Raw genomic sequence first — 6070 nt, forward strand, 5'->3', positions numbered from 1 at the left:
ACAAATGTTGATTGCATAGATTCATCTTCTCATGATAATGAATGGCAAATGCATCCAGATAATTATACAATAATCTCAAAAACCACACACAGCGGCTTTTGCTTAATGGAATTACTTGAGAAAGTGTATTTTAATCTTGTAACTTGACACTGCCATGAAAAGAATACTGTGGTAAACATTTTAGCAGAGCTTCTGCGATGTATGGAGGCTTCCTAAATTTTATAAAATGACTTTTCCTAATTAGCATATTGTGGTTGAATTAACACATCGTTTGATCTTCTTTAGTTAAAAAAAAAAAAGATTTAGTGCCCAAATGGGTATTTTATGCAAATGAAGAATTTTATAAAGTCTTTGTCTCAAATCTAGGTGTGGAGCAGAACTAATCAGTAGGTGTTGGGGAAATCAAAGAAAGTGTGAATAACTGTGATGCCCTCTGGACATAGAACAGAGAATATTTTTTCAGCAGACTCTTTCTAAGGAGTATAAAGAATATTAGAGCATAAATGAAAAGGAAATCATAACTATGGGTGAGGAATGCAGAAAAATGTCTTGGGTTTAAATGCTATATTGAGGGAAAAATGACCTGGCAAAGGGCAAAGGGCAAAGGGCAAGAATGAGGCTGAACATGCATAAGAATCAACTCAAAATGAATTAAAGATGAATGTAAGACCTAAAACCATGAAACTCCTAAAAGAAAACTTTGTTGGTAGCTCCTTGACATTGGTCTTGGCAATTATATTTTGGATTTGACACTTTGGTGTAAAGGCACAAAGGTAAAACAAGTATGTTTACATCAAACTGAAAAGTTTCTATACAGTGAAGGGAGCCATCAACAAAATGAAAAAGCAACAAACAGGAGAAAATGTTTGCAAACCACATATTCAATAGGGGGTTAATATCCAAAATATGCAAGTAACTCATACAAACTCAATGGCATCTAGGTTATTTTGCATATTATTTCCAATTCTATATTTAGACAGCTGTTTTTAATTTTCAGATTATATCTTACACTACCAACTATTGACTGTTAGCATGTTGGAATAGGTAATTATTTCATTAAGTCTTTTTTTGCATTTAGTTTATTTTTTGGCTTAATTACTTTTTAAAATTGACACTTTCTGAAAACTTAATGAAAGCATCGTGAATCTAGGACATGGCTAAAATTTTCAAACAATTCAGATCCCACATTCCTCTTTCCACCTTCACTCATGCTTCTAATATATTTCCTTAAGGTAGCCCCACTCACTCACCAATCTTTAGGGTCAATCCAGAATGCAGGTTATGAATATGACTCCCCTTTGCACCTTAAATCCAGGCAGAGTGTCCGTATCTATCTGATGTCTTTTTAATGAATGTCTGTGAAGAACATCAGACCATTCAACAAACCCTATCAGAATAATATGATTTGTACCACCTTCTGAACTTACAAATGAAAATATTATTGAAAAATAAATGCCTTAAGAAATCTTACAAATTATATCTACTTTTTCTTCCTTATTTACATTTTGTTTTTCTATGAAAATAAGAAGTTAAATTAGTCTCATACTTCCATTTCCTAATGTCATGTTATCCCCATGATAATATGTACTCAGCAAGATGACTGCTAGCTTACAGTTTCATAACATTTTTTTTTTATATTTTAACATTTCAGAAGTCAGGATGGTTCATGTAATTGATGGCATTCTAGCATTGTGTCATTGTTTAATTGGCAGAGGTTTTTCTCTCTTAGTGATGCATATAATAATGATGAATTAGATTGAATAAGGATTTGATAGAAATACTGTATTTTAATGCTTCAGTTATGTAAAAGACAATGTTTTGTGCCTGGGGAGAGTGAGATTTTAGAGGAGAATTAGAATAATGTAACATCAGTTGTATCATGTTTATAGAGCTCCTATGTACATTGGATCACTTGATTAACATAATAGCATTAGATTTATTATTAGCCTAAATTCATATCTGGAAAAAAAAAAAAACATGCTTAAGTGATTTGCCCAAGGGCATTGATTCACAAGGTCAAGAACCATGTTTATTTTATTTAAGAGTATAATATAGTGTTTGGCTTGTAATAGGAACTTAATACAGATTTGTAGAATAAAAGAAGGATCAAGTCATACTCAAGTTTAATTATTGTCATTTAAATATGATTTCCTTCCTGTTATAACAGTCCATCTCCTTCATCTATAGTACTTCACTATCTCTCATAAATTGTAAACTCATTAAGGGATAATACCAAGTTAAAACATATTTTTAAAAAATGATTCTGACAATATATAGGACAGTTAGAATTGGAAGGGATTTTAAAGATTGCTTAGTCCTATCATCTTCTCAAAGAAAAATAAACCAAAGACCAGAGATTAAATGATTTATTCAAGTTTATATGACTAGTAGATGGCAGACCTTAGTCTTGAAGCAGTCATTCTAGCATTTGGCATCTACAACCTCCATTTCCTGATATGGTTGGTTTGATAGTTGAGATCAGCTAAATCTCTTGTCTTCAGGATTAGTCTGAACTCCTCATCCTGTGTCCAAATTGCTAGAACTTTCCACTAAATGCCTTATAAGGGCGTCAACCTCAAATATTGTAAAGCAGAACCTATTATGGCCTGCTCAACCTTGCTCTGCTTCCTATATTCCCATCTTAGGTAATGGAAGCCTCATTTTCCAGGCAAACTGGCACCGACCCTAAAAGTCATCATTGATTTCTTTTTCTATCTCACCCCTCATATCAGAGTAACTGCTGAGTCTTGCTCACTTCACAACCTACGCAATTCTCAAATCTCTTTCCTGTCCCACCGATCACTCCCCTATTTCAGGCCATTGCCACATGCCTCCTAAAATATTATAGTATCACCTACCTGATCCCCCCTGTCTTGGGGTTTGTCCCCTAAATCTATTCTATAAATTGTAGCCTGTCATATATATATATATATATATCTGGAGAGATATATATGTGTGTGTGGGTGTGTGTGGAGAGAGAGAGAGAGAGAGAGAGAGAGAGAGACAGAGAGAGAGAGAGAGAGACTCTGATCTTGATTCTATTCTGTTTAAATCTTTACTATTTCCTTCATATTTAAATCCAAGCCCTTAGTATGAAAGACCTACATCTTCTTGCAAATTCTGGCTTCTGCATAACTCTGCCCTGTTTCCCATTGCAACACATACTTGATAGTCATACCAGGAATATAAGCACAGTTATTAAGACCTCTGTCTCTGAAGTTTCATAGATAGGAACAAATCCTGGCTCTAGTTCTCTAAATGTTTAAGTTTATTTTTAAGTGATTTTATTTCCCTAAGCCTCAGTTTCCCATTTGCAAAATGGAGCTAATATTAGTTTCCATTTTGTTGCATTATTGCAAAGGATAAAGAAGATAATCCGTATAAAGTATTGATCATTACCTAACACATACATTGTAAGTAACAATAAATAGTCTAGGAATGTAATTCTTTTCTGTCTTAGCTTGGCCAATCCTCATCACTGAAGATAGTTCAGTCCTCATCCAACTTGAAACACGTCCTTAATGTGCCTCCCCAGGCAGTGTTCCTTCACCCCTCTGTATATCGTCATCATAGCATTGTTCATGCTGTGCTTGCTGATTTATATGTCCTGAGGGTAGTAACTAGTATTGTGTCTGGTACAGAGAAGCCACTTGATAAATATTTATTGAAATGATCTAGAGATTATGAAGGGATGATATCACTGCTGTATTCGCAGCTCCTGACTTGTGTGTAGTAGGCAAGTTGATAAATATCTGTTGAACAGATGAATTAGTGAAATGACAGATGAATGCCCCTTTGCCAGTTTTCTCCTTCCCTGTGTAGGGAAGGAAAAACTTTGCCTTGACCCTGGCTGAACCTGAAATTAAACCAACAAAGACATATTAATAGGAGGAAAGCATATACATTTTTTAATTTAAGTTTTACATGGCACGTGAGTCTTCATCAGGAAATGAAGACTAGAAAAAGCTGTTAAGCTTGAGCATTTTTATGCTATGTTTGTTTAAGAGTGGAAAGTCATGAGAAAATGTGATAAGACCAAATGATTTGAGTTAAGGATAGTAAACTGGGGGAAGCTTAGCAAAGCCTGTTGCTTCATATTCTGGTCAGTGTCCCTCCATATTCAGAGATAAAGATGCCACTTTCTTCAGGATGATGGAGGAAATCTCTCCCATGAGAGTCCTATGATCTGCTTCAGGGAAGAAAGGGGAGGGAAGTCAGAGAGTCTTTCCTAAAGCTCTTGTTTCCAAATTCCTTCATCTTAAAATATTCTATATGCCCAAATGCCATATTTTGGGGTAGTGTATTTTTAAACCTATCAGATGACAATTCAAGGGGGGAAATAGCATTCTGTTATCTATCTATTACCATCCATATTTGCCACTTCATGGTATGACTACAATACAAATGGTATCTGGGACCCTCCATCACTCTTATTTTAGAAAGTGACTAACAATTCTGTCTGTGACTTTAAGGCACCAACATGTGTCTGACCATCAAGATAAGGACTTTTGGACGTGGCCATTAGACACTCCCTCTGACAGAACAGCTGCTCCTGTCACTGCAGTGGTGTTTTCTCCCATGGTTTTGTGTTTTCCTGGGGACCTCATCAAAGAAGCACACCACCTCGAAGCTGCTTTAGGGTTCACTGCCTTGGGTCTCAAACAGATGTTACTTGTAGTGTTACTCTGTGCAGAGAAGTTGGCTCCATCTGCCAGAATTTCTGCTGTGAACACTTGCAGGTCAGATCATTTACATAAAAACACGCTAGAATTACAATTGGGATAGTCAATGTCAAAGAATAATTTGGTGCTGTAGCCTTGCATTGTCTGCGATAGTGATCAGGAGAGATGAGCCCCTCTGGTCTTTCAGGACTTCATATCAGTCTCTCTTGTCCCAGATCATTGGATCTCTTCATACTTGGCTGGTTTTTGCAGTCTAATTTCTTTTGGACCATTTTTGTTTTTCTTTTTTTTCTCCTTCTCCTTCCTTCTCTGGCTCTATTTGAGATTTTTTTCTTTCCCTCTGCTTCTCACTGGGGATCATTGTCAGCAGTTTTAAGTGCCATTTATGATGTCACGGGTGAAGTCTTACAGCTTGCATCCAGATTTAATTCATTTTATAAATGTAAGTATAGGTATTGGGACAAAACTTGGAGAATCAATGGAAACTCGGGAAGCCAGGTTATCTCAAAACACATGTTAAATCAGTAAATCTGCAAAATTAATTTCTTTTGCGCTATGATTCTATAGGATTTCTTCTTTTACCTCCATTTGAGAATTTGCTAAGTTCTGCCTTAAATTATTTAAAACAACAACAATAATATGAAAAGCAACTAGGTATTGGCACTGGGCTGCATGGCTTATGAATATAACAAGAAAGTTTGCATTAATATTTGCAGATCATTGACTTTATGGAATAAGACCAAATGACACATTCCATCTTTCCCAACACCCTGTCTCCTTTCAGCTACCCAGACACCAAGCTCTTTACTTTGTATGTACTGGCAGGAATGTTCTCACCTCAATCCACTGAATTGGAAATCATTCACTTTCCTGACTGTTAGCCCCTTGGAAAAGATTTTCCTGACTGCTCTATCTAAACATACTTCTCTTCACCATTTTCTCTTTTTCTAACATATGTTTTTATTAAATTTTTTTAGAGAGAGAGGAAGGGAGAAATAGAAACATCAATGAGAGAGAGAGACATTGATCAGCTGCCTCCTGCATGCCCCACACTGGGGATGGAGCCCACAACCTGGACATATACCCTGACCAGGAATTGAACTGGTGAACTCTTGGTTCATGGGTCAACTCTCAACCACTGAGCAACACCCACCATGCATCTCTCTTTATCATTTTATTTCACAACTCCTTGTCCTCCATTTTTAATAAGCCTCATTACAACATGTAGATATTCTATTTATTTGCCTATCTTATTGGATTTTTTGGTTAGTTTCTTTCAATAGAATATAAGCTTCATATACTCTACTGAAAGGAACTGTGAAATAATAAGAAATACATATAGTTCTTATACATATACTAGAGGCCCGATGCACAAAGATTTGTGCAAG

Source organism: Eptesicus fuscus, chromosome 13 (genome assembly GCF_027574615.1).
Source record: "Eptesicus fuscus isolate TK198812 chromosome 13, DD_ASM_mEF_20220401, whole genome shotgun sequence".
Lineage (NCBI taxonomy): Eukaryota > Metazoa > Chordata > Mammalia > Chiroptera > Vespertilionidae > Eptesicus > Eptesicus fuscus.